This window comes from Neocloeon triangulifer, unplaced genomic scaffold (assembly GCF_031216515.1).
Source record: "Neocloeon triangulifer isolate White Clay Creek 2 clone unplaced genomic scaffold, ASM3121651v1 ptg000012l, whole genome shotgun sequence".
NCBI lineage: Eukaryota > Metazoa > Arthropoda > Insecta > Ephemeroptera > Baetidae > Neocloeon > Neocloeon triangulifer.
In genome coordinates, this window is record NW_026775554.1 from 9,170,949 (window position 1) to 9,191,903 (window position 20,955).

Here is a 20,955-nt window from a genome sequence, read left to right on the forward strand (position 1 = left end):
CGAGAATGTAAATAATATCTTTAAAAAAACCTATCTTATAAATATTATGTATGATATTCCTTGTTGTGCTAATAATCAATTAGAAATGATTCATAAAAACATTTTCCGTGTGGAAGTCCGGCCATTCAAGAATTTTCAGAGGACGTCATTAGTTTATCTCTTCTATCGCATCAAAATTAATTTTTTCCTATAATTGAGCAACACCTCATCCTCTTATCATAGCTTGCACGTGAAAAGAAAGATTAGAGTATAAGCCGGAGAGAAAATTGCGGCTGGTGCGCGCGCGATAATATTTTCAAAAACAAAATTTCGGCACTGTTCTAACAAGGCATACGGGCTGAGAGGGCAAATTTAATCTGCTCGGCGAGGCTGGAGCGCAAAATTAACTAGACGAACTAATTATTATTTCATTAGGAGGCCCGCTGCGATAAATATGCGGCGCGCAGCGATGAATGGCCCGCCGGAAAGGCACTCGGGCCGAAGAACGGTCGAAAGTTTTCCGCTCTCCGTGCCATATATTACGAGAGGAAACGCTCGCCGGAGAGGCCAAATCGTGCGCCGAGGAGCAATTGCAGTTCCTGCGGATGAGCGCCTATTTTTAATGAAAACCAACCCCTTTCGCATTTTGCGCTGCGGCCGAGGGGAAACTACATAATATGACTGATACAAACCTGCTGCTACCGCAGCTCTATGAAATGATTCATTTAATAAACGTTTTGGTTCGCTATTTTATTGCAGCTTACGCACGCAAATATATATTCCGTTGCGTTCCGCACGCGGGTCATTTAAGACGCGAAAGTGTTGCCATAGAGCGGTGGCGCATAATTTAGTGGATTCTGCGAGGGGAGATTTCGGTTTATTAAATTTAGGCGCGCCTCCGGTTTCCCCGCACCACAATACACAATGTGCAGTGCGTATTACATTTATTACGCGCTTTGTGCCGGCTGGTCGCACGTTGCATCAGATATTTTAGCAATTTGCTAGAGGCTCGATTGAAATGGTTACGCGAAATTGGACAAAATTAAAGGGGGAACTTCAGAAGAAAAAAAAACGGAAAGTCTGCAATAAGAAACTTATTTTTCTTTTAGACTTTTATTTATTAAAGCGTATAATGAAAATCAGATCAACCGTATCAAATTATTAACTTTAACTTTACAGAAATGTAACCACAATTCTCAATTTAAAATCAAAATCATTTTACCATTTACGAGTCAAGAATAATAACCTGCACAAAATTTATAAAAATAATTTCATTACTTAATTTAATACTGTTTTAAAATTTTGAATTAAGCGTGGACTCGTGATAATTTAAGTACGTATGACTAATTTTAAGACAATAAAAAACATATAATAGTTGTTTTGCTAAGATCAAAAAATTATGTTTATAATAATTTAATATTATGATGGTGAATTTAATTAGTGTTTTATAACCTTTAATAAATTATTGATAAGATGTGGTGTGAGTTTGAAGCCAACTATAAAAACCTTTCAAAATACAGCTGCAATGTAGAGTGATTTATGTGTTCATCTTATTGTAAATCAATTACACATAACTTTTTTATGGAGCTCTGAGAAATTTTTTCTTCAGAATCTGCAGTATTTATTTATTTTTATATATAAGTGATATAAGTATATTTTCATTTATAATTTTTCTCGATTCATGATTGCAATCATTTGCAGAGTGTTTGATGATTCAGAAAAAGATAATAATTGCAATCATATTGCTTTATCAAGGCAAATCACGATGCACTTTTTTTGTAGGTCTGTACAGTACAAAATCATATTATCAATTTCCTCAGCTGCTGAACAAACAAGCCTTGATATTGCAGCGTCATAAAAAGATGAGTGCTGTGTTTGTTTCCTCTCATTATCCGCGTATGTCGTTTTTGTGTAAAAAGAAAGATTAAAGTCGTGCGGTTTCTGGTGGGCACCGGCGGCTGCGTTTTGCGGTTTGGCACACCGCGCTACTCGCGAGCTATATAGATGGAGAGAGATGGTAATTGCCATCCACCGCTGGCGCACAGGTCCTGGTGTCACCTCTCGTTTGCGTTGGAAATGAGGTGCGGCTGCCGCGATGGACGCAATAATTTCTCATTTCGGCTTCATTACCCCGGAGTAAGAAATTGGAGAGAGGAAAAAGCCCCTTTGCTGCGAGTAAATTGAGCAATTTTGGAGGAAATCCAGAACTCATTAGCGGCATCCTCCTTTTTTAATTTTTTGACTAGCGAGCACTCCCTTAACAGGTGTATACACGTGTTCTAGATGCGTGTGTGGTTGAGTGCCAGGTTATGACAACTGCAGGCAACAAATTTTTAAACTCTCATGATGGAGATGACATCGGGTTTGTCTCATGCTGGCGTGCAAACGATACACCCTCATCGTCTTTTCCTGCCAGCTGCTCTGATGCATGCGGGGGTGGCTTTTTTATTATCTTTTTTTATCCTTTTAATTTTTCGCGTACCCCTTTTGCTCGTAAAAGGATGAAAGTGGCGCGAGCTGTCGTAATTAATTCACGCAGAGAAATGAAAATTGACGCCATCAGGATATTGCGCCAAGCACGCCAAGAAGAAAAGTCAGTCGACTTGTGGCCGCCAGACGAGATTGCACGAAAGTGTGCTTGCCTGGTGGAGCATGTGCACTTACTCTTATTTCACCAGTTTCCTCCGCCACAGCACACGCTCTCAGATTGCTTGAATAAGTCATAAAAGCTGTCCGAGAGCCATAAGAGCCACTTACAGTAAGTTTAGATCGTGCACAATTTTATTTGTGACGTTCCTCAAATATCCGTGGCTGAAAATTACTTTCCCCAGTGATAATAACATTCTGTCAAATTTATTAAAAATTTTATTTGAAAAAAAAATATCATTCAATTACAGTTTTTTATTAAGCATTAAAATATCTTCGATTTTGTTTGCTCAGCATAACAATTTTGTCGCATTTCATTACGTGATCCATAAAATTTTAATTTAGTACAGTCTCATGGTGTATTTTTTAACTGCAATTATGGCTGTTTATGCTCCTTCTTAATTGCCAATTTATCAATTTTGATACGCATTCCAACTTAGAAAAAAACTCGTTTTAAAGCAGTCCCGAAATAAATCTTAAAATTAAGCCAACACACTTTTAAAACTTAATGTGCCTCCCAAAGCTTATTAACAACCCTTCCCTAGGCCTGTGCATAATAAAAAGTGACGCCACATCAGCTCCAAGTGTGGTGCCGGGACGTGAAATATGTCCATCGAGTTATATCATCAGAAAATCCATAACGACTCTCATACCCAGGACGGCGTCAGCTGTCTGCTCATTTATGATTAGTAGCGGACTAAAGACCTCATTAATTTCCGTTCGTTTTTTTCAACCTAATAGTTCCGACCAAGCTTCTGTTGGCATATCAACCAGTGACTTGGTATTACTTTGATTTTTCCGGCGGACGTCTGAGTGTCTTTTGCATATTTAGATAAGTAAATATAGGCAAACAAATAACTCCACATTTGAAAAGGGCACGAGGGGTTGAAGTTGAAATATTATCAACATCCGAGAGCACTGAACTCACAACAAACAAGAAAAATCGATTTTTTTTTTGCCACTCAGGAACTCTAAATTTGATAAGCAGTAAAGCTATTTTTCATGACCCTTCTTATCTTGTGGATTTCGGGGCTTGATAATATTATTTTAAATAATATACGTCTATATTAAAATAATATATAATAAATTCACGCTAAGCCTTTCCGTGAATTCTCAAATTAAATGTTAAATAAATTGCAAGAGCATATTTTAGAGGCATGAAATTTCAGGAAATTTGATGTATTAAATGAACTATAATTTTCTCTATACGAATTCTTTAATTTTCTAATAGGTGCCAGGAGAGAAATTAAATGTTTCATAATTTAAGGGAGAAACAGGTGCGAGATTTATGGACTTCTTCCAAGTTGCGTGAAAAACAAAATTATATAGCTCCCCGGACAAATGTTCCAAATCAGAGTTCATAAAAAATTAACGCGTTGAGAAAATGCATTTTTGATTGCGACCAGGAAAAATGACATAATGACTGGCTATCAACGTCGCGAAGAGAGGTCTTTAATTTCTCAGAAACCGTCAAAACATGCAACAAGAATTCCTCCGAATATATCAAAATGCATAAAATAAGTTTTTCGTGAGGATCCACACATAATCAACAGGCTAATTACATTCCGCAAAAAAATAATGGCAGATCTCGAAAGTTGTTTTTCTTAATTAAAAAAAAAAAATCTAGAGTTTTCATTAAAACAAAAGATACACAAACAAAAGGCCATTTAAAACACACAGTGCCACAATTGCTCGCAGAGCAGCACTCTCCGCAATCTTGGTTGCGTGCTCAAGGGCAGATTAATATTTATGATTTCGCATGAGAACAATCATTATCATCGAGAGATGCACAGCAAAGTCCAAACGCACAAAACACACACAAAAGAGTGGAAAAAATAACATTTTATATAAAAAGAGAAACAGAGAGAGATCTCGCATGCTCAATAATTTATTCTTCTTTCTCTTGGTACCCAGGTGCATGCGGTCTATCGAATCAAAACTTGTATATATTATTTCTTTATTGTATGGAGCGAAATGACGAGGCCAAAAGCCAGCGGAGCATCTTCGGAGGTAATCATCATTTTGGAATGGCCGCCGGCCGTTTATGCCGTGCATGTGGCTGCCGTGCCACGGCGGCGTCGGCGACCACAAAAAATGGAAGTACGTGTTTTTGGAGCCCCGAGCCGCGCCTAGATCGCCGCCGGCTGCTGGAAGGAATTAAAAAAAGCGAGCGGTAGCCAGGCTGATAAAGAGCATTGCATTTTATTCAAAGGATGGACATTAGACTCTGTTGGATGCGGGTCGACCGGGCCGTTACATCTTGGAAGACGAAAAGAAAAAATATAATACTCGGAGAAGGAAGAGGAGAGAGGCTCCGCGAGTGGCGGAATTGTGTGTCTCTTTCGTTTCGGTCAGCTCTTAATTGCAGATTGTTTTGGATAATTGATTTTGCGGAATGAACCAGGGCAGAGGAAAACCGGCAATCTTTCAGAAGTTATTAAAAATCCCCGTTGGTCTTTATTTTGTAGTTTTTTTTCATTACATACAGATTTAAGAATAGCGTTTCTGCAGGGAGGTTTTTATATACAAATTCCTAAAAATAAAACACTATTTACATAAAATGAGATTAATAAAATTTAAATTTTGACAAATTAACAAACATGTGAATTTTTTTAATTTTTTCAATTTAATAAACAGCATTTAGTTTAAAAAGTAATAATTTTTTATTATTAATTTAAATGTTAACTTTATTTAAAAAGCTAAGCTGCATCAACTTCATTTTCTGCTCTTCTTATCGGCCTCACAATCAAATTTCAATTCCAACGAGAAGGCAGTTTATTATTGAAGGTCAGTTAGTCGTCCAGCCCAAAAATAATACCACATAATTGAACAAGGGCACAATTTCTTATTATCACCGCAACAACGCTGTTATTTATGGTCTGACACACGTTCCATATTCAAAAGTGTCGGTATATCTACATCTATATATAAAATACCAGGAAGCCGTTTTGATAATCCACACAGAATGGTTATTATTCTCCTAATGCCAGAGATGGAGATTGAGTCGCTGCTGCTGGCCAAGCGTTTTGTTATTAATTTTTAATTGCCCGATCGTTGAACGAGCCGCGTCTTATCTCTATTTATTCATATTTTTCTATCAATATGTAAATTTTATTGGACGAAATTCGGAAGGACTTTGAATAAGAGGGAGGGGTGCAAGAATCACGTTTCTCTCACCCATAAACAAAACTTTCATTAACACTTGAGAGCTGGTGGGTCTTTGATTATTGCAGCCGTGCGTGGGTTTGATTGAAATTCAACTGAAGGGGTTGGAAACAAAAAGCAGCGGTGCAGAATTAAACGCTGGTGCATAATATGCAAATGGCCCGAGAGTGCGAGTAATTTCAAGAGGAAGGGTGCGGACAAAGGAAGGAAGGAAGGAACTAATTCTTCTTTTTATCTTGCCTGTTTCATCGCCAACTTTAGCACTTGCACGCGGTTGTTTGTGTCGGTGAACTTTCAAGAGCAATGAGTCACAAGTACTATTATGCTTTTTATGCCCAGCACTTGTCAAACCCTCGCGACATGTGGGAATTATAATTAAATGTCGCCAAAGGAAACCCGTTGTCCTACATGACGTTATTCTTTTCTCGTCTCTTTATGGGAACTCTTCTTTTTTCGTGCATTAACACTTTAAAATGGCAACGAACTCATAAAAAATTAATAAGCTCCATTTTTGGACTATAATTTATTGGAGAGAATTTTCAAAGTCAAGTTTTAGCCTTGTGCTTTAATAAAAAAAATCTCCTCCCAGCCTTGTTTATATAACAAACATCAATTTTAACCGAAATTCCACCTTTCCGACAGAAAATTTTGTGATAAAAAGTGTTTCCAATCTCATTATTTATTCCTCACACCTCTCACGCATTACAACGTCCGTTCATATTTTGATCCGAAGCGCGCGAGACGCGCATCACGACGACTCAACCGGAGGAGAGGTCCATCATCATCATTATCATTACGCGCGCGAGGAAGAAAATTGGGTTTTTTAATTTTTTCCTCCGATCTGGACGTGTAGCACTTCATATTTATTATCATCATCAACGTACCTTTTCCTTTGTTTAATATTCCAGCACACTAAACAAAGAGCATTTTATCGAAATGGAATCTCCTTTAACCCGATCTTATTTTGAAGGTCATCGCTCGTTTATCCCTTTGCTGCAGCCGTGGATGGCGTGAAAATAAAACCAACACCTCCTACGGACTATAAAATAGCTAGGAAATAAATTTTCCTTGTTTCGTTTACTCTCGGACTCTGGGGGGCGCCGAGAGTGATCGAGGCACACACAGGAATTTTCCTCGGTGCTTGCATTTCAAAGAGTGACACGAAAGTGATATGATTTTATGCCCAGTTAAAATTCCTTCTCAGAACATTGATCAAATAATGCTTTCAAAATTAAGAATCGAAGCGGAAATTTTAAATTATCACAAATAATTGGATTTTAAAAATGTTTTTGATTTGTTTCAAATTTCTTGTTGTGTAATTAGTTTATGCGAATGAGATTATTTAGCTCTAGGCATTATATATGATAACGTGGTTTTGTTTCATTTTTTAATTAAATTACCATGCTCACCAGTTTAATTAATTTCTCGCCGCCTGATTTCTTTTTGCAATCTGCTCTAAAAAACAATGAACTCTACAGCTTTTTTGTTTTTATACGGCAGCTAATTCGATTCGGAAAGACAGACAGCAGCACTATCTCCCTCGCATGCACAAAAGAATTAAAAATGAGGAGGAGGAGAAGATAATTTCGTGTTGGGGAGTGATTGATGGGACTGGTAAGCTAGTTTTCTTGGCTCGCCGCGGATGATTGAGATAGGCGTCCGCCGCCTCAAGACTGCTGCTGGAAGAGACGGCGCGCGAAAAAATATTTTGTATCTTCGCGTTGCCATCTGGTCCATATTTCAGGCGCGAATCTGCCGGAGCCGGCGGACCAGATTTTTATGCAAATTTAATTACGAGAGCGCGTATGTGTACTTTCCGCAAGGACCAGACGGCCCCTTCGAGAGTAAACAAACTTTGAAGTTCGCGAGAGAAGAAATTTCCTGTCCGATTTTTTTGAAAGCAAAAAGCAGCCAGAGAGGAACATCAGCACCGTGTTTTATGTATACTTAATAAGGTGCTGGCGAAAAACTGCCAAGGCAAGAAAGAGAGACGTGTCGGGCGTGAAAGTTCGCTACTTTGTTTTGCCCAAGTGTATTATGCATATCAGAGAGTTGCGAAAATAAATGTCTAAAAGCAAAGTGGGCGTAGTTTCATTCGCAGAATAGAAAAGGGAAGAAGCGAGGCTGAATTTTAACCTTAACTGACGCACAAGAAAGAATGAGCACCAAAAGGAATATTTAAGCCTTTGGGCTTGATATCTTCAGACACCTTTGCGGAAAAGCGAGAGGGCTTTAATTAAACTTGAGGGCAGATCACATAATAGAGCAAACAAAATACATTCTGCATTTTATATTTAAATATCTCTTAAGCAGCATAAAAAATTAAATATTTTATGAATTAAATAGATTTTGAGTTTTTTCTGTTCTTTTTAGAAATTTATTCAAATTTCAGAGTCCTATTCTACCAATCATATTTCTACAAAAATGAATTTAAAATGTACATTAAAATCAATTAAAAAAATATAAAATAAAAAAAAATAATAAAATAGAGCAAAAAATAAATAAGCATTTGATATTTCATTATTATGCTCTTTTGTGAACTTTGTTGTTCCTCAAACGTAAAAATCGATAGAGATTTTTTTCACACAATCTATAAAAAATTCATTTGCGCAGATGAGCCCGAATAAAAATAAATAGCATTTCTAACTGTGAGCCCTCATGGATATCATGAAGCCCTGGTAGAAATATCGCTGATTTGGTTGGAATTTTAGTTGGAATTTTTTGGTTGGAAATTTGATTGGAAATTTGGTTGGGATATAGACCTGGGTTGAGTTTTCTTCTAAATATCCGCAGATTGTTTTTCTACCAAAATCATGCAACTTGTAAAGTAGTCTACTAAATTTGAATATTGCTTCCATTTTTTTTTTATTAATTTTAATTTTTTTTTTTTGAGAGAGTGAAAATAGACTTGTTAGCGATGACTTTCATTACACTATTGAGAGAAGCAAAACAATCTGCAGTGTATATTTAAGAATCAGCAGCAGTAGTATAAATTTTAAAAATATGAAGGAATATTTTATTGTAAATTTTACAGGTTTCTTTCTGCTTCGAAGATTTTCACATTTTCTTTTCTACCAAAACTTTTTCTAACAATAAAAATTACATGCAATTTTTATTTTTATTTTTTTATTTTATGCATAATATTATTTTGTTTTTTTCAAGTTCTTCAAATATCCAAATCGATAAGAAGAGATTTGGTTACACATTCCTTTAAAATTTTCCTTATTAGAATTTATTTTCATATTTGAGCCTGAATAAAATAAGTAATTTTACCTATAAACCCTCACGAATGTCATGAAACCTTGGTAAAACCACCGCTGGTTTGGTTGGAATTTTGGTTGGAATATTTTGGTTGGAAATTTGATTGGGAATTTAGTTGGGATAAGTAATATGGTTTATCTTTGAAGATGTTTTCAAGGCAAAATAATTCAAATTATAGTTTATTGATCGGACTATCATCATGGAACATGGGAAAATTGACGAAAATTTAATTAATAAAAAAACATTAATATTCTGACTGGATTTCGTGTCGTTTCTGGCTGGATTTTGCTGCCTGCACCTTTCGATATCGGTATTTTTCGGTATTGGTAGCAAGGATTTCATACTAACTGGAGGTGATAGGTATAGTTTGTTGCGGATAAGGGGGCTCTTGTCAACAACTGCACTGAACTACAGACACGTACACTATTTATTTTTCATTCCAGTTTGTGACTTCAAAATTCACAAAGCTTTTTGATTGAAATTAATTGAATAATCATAATATTATTTAGTTTTCTTCGGTTGCAAAATGAATGAAAAATATATATACCAAAATTATTTTGGTTATTTTTTTTAAAGAAAACTTTCGTAAGCCTCCACACACACTTTAATTTCCGCTCGAATAATCCATTCTAGCGTGCGCAAATTCACTTTTCGCACATCACGGAAGGCGGTCAAACGTATAAATGTCTGATGTGTGTTTGCGGCCACTTCCTGACGCTGCCCGTTTCGCTTTGGCAGGCGTCGGGTCGAGTGGGTCGCGCACGAATTCAAAGCGGGCTAATCTGTTCAGATCTGCAATTCGGCAAATCTCAGAATAACAAACGCGGAGGCTCGACTTTTACTTGATTTTATTCTGTCAGCCCTTTCGCGTGCGAGCAAATCTAGCACGCAATTCGGAAATCACGCGCGGCGCCACCGGCCAAGAAGGTTCTATAAATTTTTCACCACTGGAGGCAGAAGGAAATTTTTTAATGCACCGGCAGATCATCGCTCATACACAAGAGAGAGAAGAAGAAGCTCGTTTCGTCAAATGCAAGCACGATGTTTGCACATGGCCCGGCGCTTCAAAGAAAGGATGCTGCAAAATGTACCACACCGAGAGCGCAAGTTGAAAAGGATAAATATTTGACGGGAATTCAGCATGCGGGCTGCTGCAGGCTCCGTCTGGAAGGGAAATTTTTTACGGCGCAAAAAAACTACCTCCGCTCTGCCGCCGCGAGATTTATCTTGAAGGGGACGTCTTCATTATATGTAGCTGCTGCGTTTAAAAGGGTTGGAGCATCTTCAGTTAGCAGACCTTCGTTAGACTCTCTGCGTTGTTTTTTGTCTCGTGTGTTGCCTCTTTGTCTGCTCGAGAGAGTGTGTGTGTAAATTGCAGCCTGAATATAAAATTACAGCACGCGGGGCAAAAACAAAAGGGCTGTCGCAATTGCTGCTGTGTTTGTTTGTTTGTCCGCAGAGGCTTTAGCGGAATGGAAATTTCTTTGTGTTTAATTTGATGGAAAGAAGAGAGAAAAATTGAGGGGCTGCTCCTTTGTCTCTCTTTTTGAAGAAGTGATGATGCTCTTGTTGAGAGGGACGGCGATTAATTTTTTTTTATAACCTACCAAAACTGAAGTAATTTTCTCCGTTTTTCATGAATAAATTTTAAATTAACTTTTCGGTTGTGATACAAAATTTACTTTTTTAATTAAAATCTCAATGAGTCACGTTGAGCATACAAATTTTGTTACGCTTCCCCTTCGGAGGTAGATTCAAAATATACAACGCGCGGGGAGGGCGATGAAAGGGCTAAGTTGCTTGGCTCTTTTCACGCTTGATATTCCATCAATGTCCCCCTTATTTCAATAGACCATAATTTCTTTGCATGGTGAATGAAACACGCGGCATATAAATAGCTACAAAGAATTTAATGTTGTGTAACCACGTGACTGGACTTGCTGATAAGGCGCCGCGGCTACACTCGCGTTTTCACACTTGAATTCTCGCTCTTTTCGATTATTAAAAAAAAAATTATATTCCTAAATTCACTTTGCCGCGATCGGATTTTCATTTTCTCCTCCTCGTTTTTGATGTATCACTCGCGCAGGGCGGGAAATTCATTTCGAGCGGAAGAACCCCAACGACTGCACACGCAGAGAGGGTTTGAGAAATGCGCATTTGTATTTTCTCCTCGTTCTTCTCTGCATTATATTTATCCATCCATCGTGCAATCAAAAGACATCTCGCGCGGGCAATGGCTCGTGAAAGAAAAAGCACCACGAGCTGTATTGAAATGGAAAAAGATCGTTCCTTTGACGAAGAGAGCGTGGGTGGAAACAAGCTTCGCGAGAGACAATCGATTCAAATTAGCGCGCAGAGAAGAGACGCGGTGTGAAGAAGAGTGTCGTTAAATTTGATTTGCATCGCGCGATGTGCGTTTGATTGGAATTTGATGGCTGGCGTTTACACAAGAATCCTCTTTGTCTGAAGGGCGTTTAATAAATTTTATATTGGATTTAATGTGGATATTTTTTACGCTCTCGTACTGTTGCGAAGGCGAATCAAGCATCAGAGAGAGGGAGCGAGGTGAGAAACAAAGCTAATGAATCCTGGGCTCGTCAAAGTGAAACAAAATGGAAAAATCATTAATAGATTGAACTCTGTAATAAAATTAAATTTGGATTACTTAATAATTAGTTTTTATTACAAATTGCTGTAAAAAAATTACTCTGCATTGCAAATAACCTCAGAGAAATGCAATAAAAACTAACTTTTAAAATTTGAATTATTAGTTCAGTAAATATTTCAATTTAAATAAATATGAATTTCTTGTTGGTACATATATAGTAATTTGAAACTTAAAAATGTACTATGGACTCCCATCTGCAAAACTACTCAATTTCTACCTTATGCGTCCGTCTTCACATCCTTAGTCCTTAAGAGACCTGGCCCATCTCGTTTCGAGAATTACTTTCTTCATTTGTGTTCCCTGTCATCATATAAATTGATAAAGGCGCCCATTTAGCAGCTGTTGCCGAAAGAAAAAGCCGCAAAACCGGCGCCCTTCAGGCCCAATTATTTCACCTCGAGCCACAACTCGTAACCCAATTAGCCGTCGCGCGTCTTCCTCCTTTAGTACAGAAGCAGCTTTTTTGACGAATTATCGTGTCTCGCGAGCAAAGTCTCACTTCCAATTACCCCTGATGTCTGCGAGAAATGCGCACGCCACACGCGAAAAATAAATGCACCCTTGGAATAGCGTTTTGAAATTAGAGTAGGTCGGTCATCTGATTCCAAACAGATGTTTTAACCTTTCCCGGCCGCCTTATCAACACCGCGCATCGCCCCTTGCAGAAGAAGAGCTTAGGGGTTGGGACTAAGAAAAAAAACCCGAGTTAAAAACTCCACTTCGGGCATGGTTTTAATTTTCCCTTTCTCGGGGGGAGAGATGGCTCCCCAGAGCTACTGTTGTGAGAAGGAGTGCTCATTAGAGCGAGTGTGTGAATGTTTCTCGTCCCTTTGCATCAAGCCGCTTTGCTTGTCTAGATAAGGTTACTATTAAAAAAACTGTTGGTACTTTAAAGCACTTTTCGAGCTAACTCGATAATGTAACAAACTTTTTCATTCATTTTATGGGTTTTCCCTTTGCCATATTTAATCCTTTAATGCATGGAAAAAAACTAGAATAATAAAATTATACTAGAATGGTATATTAAATAATTAAAAATTTTCTACAATATAATAAAAATCAAGAAAATTGTCTTTATTTAATAAAAAAAAAATTGTCTTTATTATGATCTATATGTTAAAATTTTCAGAGGGGGCTCAAGAATCTGACTTGTTTGTTTGATTTTATGTCAACAAAATTTATCAAGAAATATTTTCTATAGAGAGAAATGTTATAAATAGTGAACATATCATTTTGAGTTGCATCTGAATAGGAATAATCCAGATGTTGCAGAAAACTGATCGATTCCTATGGCACAATAGGAGGCGCATTGAAAGAAATTAATCAGCACGCGTTCGTTTTGCGGCCACGTGCTGCATTTTTACGACGGCGGTACCCAATAAATAATTCAAATGAGCCCTGGCCGTCCGTCTCTCTGTGCTTTCCGCAGGCTGCTGAGAGCAAATTGAATCTATATATCGAACCATGACTCACCGTGCGCGCACGCTTTGATGATATAAATTCCGTCATCAGGGGAATAATTTTCACTTGTTAGTCTATTACGCAGCGCGCCCGGAATCAAATTTTTGCATGCTGGTCTGCAGCTCGCTTGATTCCCCTCGCCACCCCCTCGACTCACCCCAGCCGAATTAACGCAGGAGAGGCGCTGCTGCGTGCTGTGTAATTGCGCCACCGAACAATGTGCAAATAAATGCAGCCCTTATCGCTCTCACTTCATCTAGCAGTGCATGAAATAACTGGATTTGATGCTTAGGTTTAATCCGGCGCTGGCACTTTGGCCTACTGGTCTGCCGAGATAATGCAGAATGACAAGCAACAATATACAGAATAATTTGTAATTAGCAGAGAGATGATTTTTTTTTCATTAAATTTCATTTACTGAATATCTGTTAATTTAAATGGAATCTATTATCATGTCCAATTTAATTGTACTTATCTTCTTTTTAATTATATTCTGTAATGTCTGCAAATTTGTAAATTAAACAAAAAATCTTTTTCGAATTTTTTATTTTTCCCCCTCTAAATCCAAATTTATCGATAAAATATATAAAAACTTAATTAAAAAAATTAGTCAAAATATTTATAATTTAAACTTACATATAATTCCATAAAAGAGGAATTAAATAAATAAATAAATATAGTTTTGTGAAGTTATAAAGAAACTTTTTTACAATGAAATGTTATTTAATATAATATATTATTAAATTAATTTTTATGATACGTTTTTTAGCAAGTCTTGCCAAACCACGAATTCTATTTTCGGCACTGGTAGAGTTCAAAGAAAATTTGCACGTGCAATTTCGCTTGAGCTGCAGGCGTTCAAGTCATTCGACTTTTGTTTCCAAGGCGAGGAGACCTTGGCTAAAGTACAAACGTTGCTTCATCACGAAGCTGCTGCCGGTGAATGCAAAATAAATCCTCATTGTAATGACACACGAAAAAAGACCGCAACAAAAACAAATGCGCCGCTCGAGCTGATTCTTATATAGATTTTTTTTGCATCTCAAAAAGAGCATTGTTTATTCAAAACTCTCTGCTGATTGTTTTTTTTTTAGAGACGCACAGAGACACGGGTTTTAATTCAGGTGCATAAACTTCTTAAACTTCATTTGATTTTGTCATGTGTAAATTTATTAAACAAATTAATCAAAGAGAAAAACAAAAACTTGGATCAATTTGCTTTTCATATTTAAACAAAATAATAAAAATTTATTTAATTTCAATTACTGCCACTGGCAAGCATGAGCCCCAAACCAAAGACAGAATTTTGTGTTTCTCTGCCATATATAGTCTATTTGTGTATAAGTAACGATTGTTTGCCCTTCCACTATTCACATCTCAATCCCCGCGATCCCCTCTCTAGGAGCGCACCTTATATTTCTTGTAATACTCGCAGCATTATGCTGCTTACAAGGGTGTTTACAATATTTATTGTGTGCGCCGCTTCCTAATTACAAATAAATAATAAAACCGTCGTCCAGCCAAGAACATTAGCACAAGAGGGTAGAATTTCTTTGTCAAGTTTTCCCTCTGCCCTTATGAAAACACAAAAGCTCGGCCAATTTATATGAGTTTTATCAAAAGAGAGACGGGCCGGAATGTTGTTCTGCTATGATTTATTCATTCCATTTCGCTAAACTCGAGAGCTGCAAATGGGACCGAGTTAGTTTTTCTTTCATCGCATACAGAGTGGTGCTGATAATTGAAAATTATGCTCGTCTCTCCCCAATAATTATTATATCGCACCCCGCAATCTCCCGCTTTGTTTTTATCTGCTAATCTCAGAATTAACGGATGAATCACTTGGGACTAACACTGCATCATCAAGATTGAATCCGAGGAGAAGTGCTAATTTCACTAATGCATATATATTTCCCAGGAAAACAGAGAGTGAACTTCCTTAAGCTGGGGAAAAAAGTCTTGATAAAATTATTCATGGCTATTATTTTTCAAATGGGGAAAATTTCAGCCTCTATTTATTGTGTTTTGTATTAAATTTGTCGCAACGTGTGTGAATTTTCACTTTTAATCACTAGAAATTTCACCAAAATTTCGCTCATCACTTTTCATTCTTAACTATCAATCTTTTTTAGAAATTTCCCCTATGCTCCATTGAGCAGCAGCCACCTTGCGAGATACTGAAAGGAAACAAGTGAATTAAAAATTTGCCACGCTGCTTTCTCGCCCAGTGCACTTTGCTGCAGCTTCCTCTCTTTATATATCCTGCTCTTTTTAATATTAATTGAAAGCCCTGAAGGCCAACTTAACTTGTGCAATACCTGCAGTTGCCAAACATGAGGACAAAAGAAGGCAGGGGCACCGAAGTTATATGTGAATAAAATACCTGATGCCCATCTCGAGACGCAAACAAAAATTGGCCACGGGTAATTTTTTACCGAGAAAGTCATCAGGTGGAAGGGCTGCCATTGTGCCGTGCGACGGCGGCGATATTACCCATTCAAAGTGTGAAGTTATCAGAAATTTTCAACGCTCGTCGGGCAAAAACACCGACCTGCGGTACAAAAAAAGCAGAGAGCAAACACCGCGCCGCGTAATAACCAAAGATGAGTCGGGAAAAGCGTGCAAAGGAAAAAGCGTTTACGAACCACTGATTGGACCAAACGAAATTCAGGCTTAGTTTTTCGCCTCGATCGTGTGGTAAAAAAGCGAAATGGGCGAGTGTATGGTTGTCTAGCAATGGTTGGTCATCCACATCTCCTTGGGCAAAAAGGAGCAGCTCGGGGCGCGTTTGTTTTGCTCATTGCTCATGCACCAACACCCACAGAAGACGCACACCGAGGAAGTGCAGTCTGCGCCGCTAATTTCATCAGACACACTTGCTCGGTTTTACACCCAAGTGATTTTTTCCTCATCGGCAATGAATTTTCCTTTTATATAATTTTTTTTGCTGAACATTTGAAAAATGAAAAATACAACATAAATCAATTTTACTTCATTCAGAAAATTTAAATGTTCTAAAAAAAAATAACGCTTACTTCTCCTTAAAAAATGGTTTTTTCCCAGCTTTTTCGGAAGATTCTACGTTGCAATGAAAAAGAATTTGATTGTATTATTTGCAGAAACTAGTAAAACATTCATTGCTGGAGAAGTTATGCAACTTGCATGACGTTAGACATTGGTGTAAACGAGATGGGCTTATGAGAAAATGAGTTAAAGATAGTAAATTGTTAGCGCAGTTTAATTATATAAGTAACAGTTTCAACTTGATATTTTTCAACATTCATAAAAAAGTTTAAATTTTGGAAAGATATAAAAGAACATTCCTAACTTTGAAAAATAAAAGAAAAATTTGAAGTTAAATTTGTGCTGATAAATTTCTATCTTATAAAGATCATTATAAAAACAGAATCGACGACTTATCAGTTGCTTTTGTATTTCTATTTTATTTATTTGTGACAGTTGTTTTCAAACGTTTTTTGTTCTATAATAAATTGCTCTGAGTCAGAGTTTGAGAATTGCATCAAGCAGTGTGCATTATTTTCCTTCCTGTCAGGGACAAATCCATTTCACTACAGTAACACAAACTATGTGTCATCGCCTTATCTCGGCGTCTGTGTACAAAGTTTTGAAAAACGCGGCAGAATCCGCCGAGTCATGCGTGTTTTTAGATACGCACGTCTTGCGCCGGAAAGAAAACTCCCAGCGATATAGCTTGAATGGACTCGCGGCGTAATGCCTCTTTACATAAGAATTTAAGACGGTTCGTTAGATATTTCTCATTAAATTAAGGCGATTAGAAAAAATATACACGCGGTACCCTTTTCATCCACGGATTCCTCGCATTTCTCGCGAGCGGCATGCGACTGTTGTTGAAAAGGACCATCCGAGGGGAAGTAACAACATTGGTTGGTTTTATCATCTCTCGCAGGGTTTTATTATTTTTCCAACCACGGTGATGAGACGATATTAGAAATTCTTATTTATGCTGCCTTGTCAATCGGCGCGGGGAAATTCTTTTATCTTTCCTCCACCGCGACTGAATTAAAATAAGGGGAGAGTGGAAATGAAATGTCAGCTGTTATATTATTATATTGTCATCTGAAGAGGGAAAGATTGGAATGCGAATAGAGGAGGCAGGGTTTGTCAAAAATGTCATCGTAATAATGACATTCATAAGTCAATTATTTTTGTGTTAAAAAAATAAGGCAGAATTAAAAATATATTCTTTAATATAATATTTAAAGATTAATTTGAATATTTTTTATGTGGAGTAATGCCCTCATGTGAGTGTTGTAAAATATTCGTTATAATTGGAAAAAATTTATTTAGTAAACAGAACAAATGATAAATGTTATGGTCCAATAATTAAGGAAAACTAAATTTCTAGATACTATAGAGAGTATTATGAATTTAAAAAGAATAGCATCTGTTTCATCAATAAGTCAAGCGAAAAAAACATAGAAATTGGTAATAATATTAAGGTGAAAGTTTCTATATAATAACATGTATTCAAAATAAAAAATATAAATAAAAGTCCACTCCTATAATAACTTTCGCCCACAAATTTCGCTCTCCATTTGAAAGAACAAAATACTCGTGATTAATCATTTGGCAACTCCCTGGGAAGCGAACAGACACAGAAGCGCAGGCGATTTCTAAGCGTGTTGTTTGTTTTGTTTCGGCAACGGAAAGCGAAGTGGCCGCGATTTATCACGAGACGGCCTAATTTGCCTGCCGTCTCTTCGGAATCGGAAACCCGCTGCGAGGACCGGGCCTTTGTGCGAAAGCACCGAAAATTCGTTCTCCGCAGCCGGCGGCCGCGTGCCACTCGCGTTTCCCCGAAGAGCACCAACTCGGGCTCGCGGGGGAGAGAGCGAAATAAATAATCAAAGTCAGGGTTGGTCACGTCTTGTCAGAATTTCTTCCGAAGCTCGTGCTGGTCACGCGGGTTTTTTCACACTCGAGCAAGTTTCGCCACAGTCATCGTCCGTGATGAGTTATTGTTGTTTTGATTCTCACGTGCCCAGTTATACTTGTGTGCCTTATGATTAGTTTTTAATTAAATCATTAGGCCCGCCGTTTAATTAACCTTTCGCTCCCCAAAGCTCGCGCCGGATTCAAATAATGGGTTCGTTGCTCTCCTGCTCTCAGGCAAAAACAACGCAAAGTGCTTTTTGTCGCGCGCGCCGGCCTTCCTTTTCTCTGCTCGCAACATGGAATTACGGACGCCGGTGTAAATGTGCAGTCTGCCACTTTTTCCTCTTTGGCAAATAGCGCGAATTGGCGCGGCGTCAAATTGAGAGCGTCTCCTTTTGGCGCTTGATTTATTTCATACTCGCCAGGAAAAAGTGTTTGGCCGTGGCCAGTGGCGTGCGAGAGAGGTTTTTGCCAATTATTTTTCCCCCTTGATGGAGCGCTGTGCATTCCGCGTGCATAAGAGACCAACCAGCATTTGTCTTCTGCGGCTTTTTGCCCCTCTTCATCAGAGTAAATAACTAACATTTTTTACCCTAACTTCTGCCATCAAACTCTTTTTCCAAAACCGATGTGCCCATCATATTGAAGCAGAAAAAATAGAGTAATTTATAATATATTTTTTTCACCTGCAATTAAAGTATGCGATGATTCTGCCTTTTATTTTTTGCTAATGAGGGTTTTCTATAAAAATTTAATTTTTCTTTCGTATAAAATAAAATAAAGTTGTATTTTTTCCCTCGGTGTCTCTAATCAATTATGAAGCCCTGGCACTCATTCTTAAAATCAGAGAGGGTTAGTAGATTCAACTCGTCTGGTGAGTTGTTTCAACTAACATGCTGAGTTGATTTTTCTCGCCTATACCTGCGTAAAACTCACGGAATGCTCACACGTGATTTCTCTTGGGCGCAACTTATAAACGGAGATAAATGCAACCCTCAATGTTGAGTTGAATATACCAAGAAGCTGCCAAGAAGTTGGGTACAGGGACATATCTTTAACAAAGTATCAGGAAATATATAGAAAGAAGAAATAAATTGTTGGAAGCCGGTGCAGGAAAATTCGCTTGAAATAAAGCGGCGATATAAACTAAAAATATTTTAGGAGGAACATGAGAGTTTCACGTACGATATAAAGACAGTTCTATTGTCCAAAGAGATACTATTACAGAGATAATAATTTTCCAATCATTTTAGAATCTAATATGTAAATTATTATAGAGGGTTAATCTTTTATTTCTATAAATCTATTATAACAATTGTTAAGCACGTATCTCTTGAGGTTTATGAAGTCCTGGCATTCATTTGTCAGCTCCAGCAAGAATGAGTAGATTCAACTTACCTGATGAGTTGATTCAACTAACGTGTTGAGTTGATTTTACCTACCTGCCTGGTTAAACGAACAGCTTGAGGGTCACATGATCTTCGCGTCCAATCTTCGCGAGAAGGTAAATTCAACTCATCATACGAGTTAAATCAACACAAAAAATAAGTTGAACGCAGTTTTAATGCCAGGGTTTCAGAAAATCATTAGATATCAAGTACTAGTTCAAACTGACAAACCAATTTTTATTTAATTTTCAGAATTCTAACGCATCACCCAGAAAAGTGGGAAATCCAGTCGTTCTTTCGATGACCTACAACTTCTAAATAATGTAAGTTCACTTTTCCTTCTCAGTGTTATTAACTCGAAATCAATTATTCGCGCAGGGTGCAATACATTTTACGGCAAGTTGGATTTATCAGGTCATATAGCAAACATTAGCATATAAAGATTTTTAGAAAATTAAATTTTTTAAATAATTTTTTTGTGAGCATGGGATTGAACAAATGTTTAATATTAAAATTTTCGTCTTTTGCAATTTAAAAGAAAATGTCAGGATTGCGACTACGCAGAGCCAAAGACTGCAGAGTTCGACGAAAGATATTTAATAAAACTGATTGAGTCGACCTTGCAGGGGCTTGAGAAGAACAAACTATTTCTCGCTGAGCCCAATAAGGTAACATACTTATTTTGATAAAAAAAAATCCAATTAAGTACTTGCAATTGTATCAGGTGGCCAATGATTATGAGCACAACCAGGCATACAAAAGCAACATTCGAGCCCAGCTGAAGACTTTTGCCTACGCTGAGCCACAGACTGCTCCGAACGCGGAGCCAAAGAATGCTTCTTGGGGTGAGCCAAAGCCTGCTACCTGCACTGTATTATGTGCACGATGTAATAAATTTTATGAATATTTAACACTTAAGCTAACTTCAAAACGGCTTCAGTAAAATTCGGAACCATAAATCGCATATAGCAGAGGAATGTTATTACAATAATGTAACATTTCAAACACAATATTAATTAAATTCATAATAATTTCTATGCATCCTAATAAATGGCATACAGTACAATTAAACAAGATTACCTTGAAGCAATTACGAAAATATTGTAATAATATTTAAAATATTAATAAAAATGATTTTAACATAATTTAAATCTGAAAATTATAAAAATTAATTAAATAATAAAAGAAAAATAACAGAGTTAATTTTAAATTAATTGATCTTTACCTTTTTTGAAACAAATCATTGATATTCATACATCTTGGCGTTTATGAAGTCCTAGCACAGTTCCATCAAACTCGGTGAGATTTAGTAAATACAACTCACATTTGAGTTGATTCAACTAACTGGGTGAGTTGATTTTACTGCCGGTCACGTGATCTGCTTGTCGAACCCCCACTTGAAGGTAAATTCAACTCATCTGACGAGTTGAATCAACACAAAAGTTTAGTCGAGGGCAGTTTCTATGC

The 20,955-nt window shown here is 37.2% G+C and overlaps 1 long non-coding RNA gene across 1 annotated transcript in view; it reads left to right on the forward strand.

Moving 5' to 3' along the window:
* LOC132197829 (uncharacterized) overlaps nt 1–20,665 on the forward strand; it is a 35,169-nt gene extending 14,504 nt beyond the window's left edge. The window contains exons 3-5 of the long non-coding RNA XR_009441906.1: nt 19,741–19,811; nt 20,027–20,156; nt 20,213–20,665. This is a non-coding gene — a long non-coding RNA (uncharacterized LOC132197829). The remainder of the gene's footprint in view (nt 1–19,740; nt 19,812–20,026; nt 20,157–20,212) is intronic.
* Nucleotides 20,666–20,955: the final 290 nt, after the last annotated feature.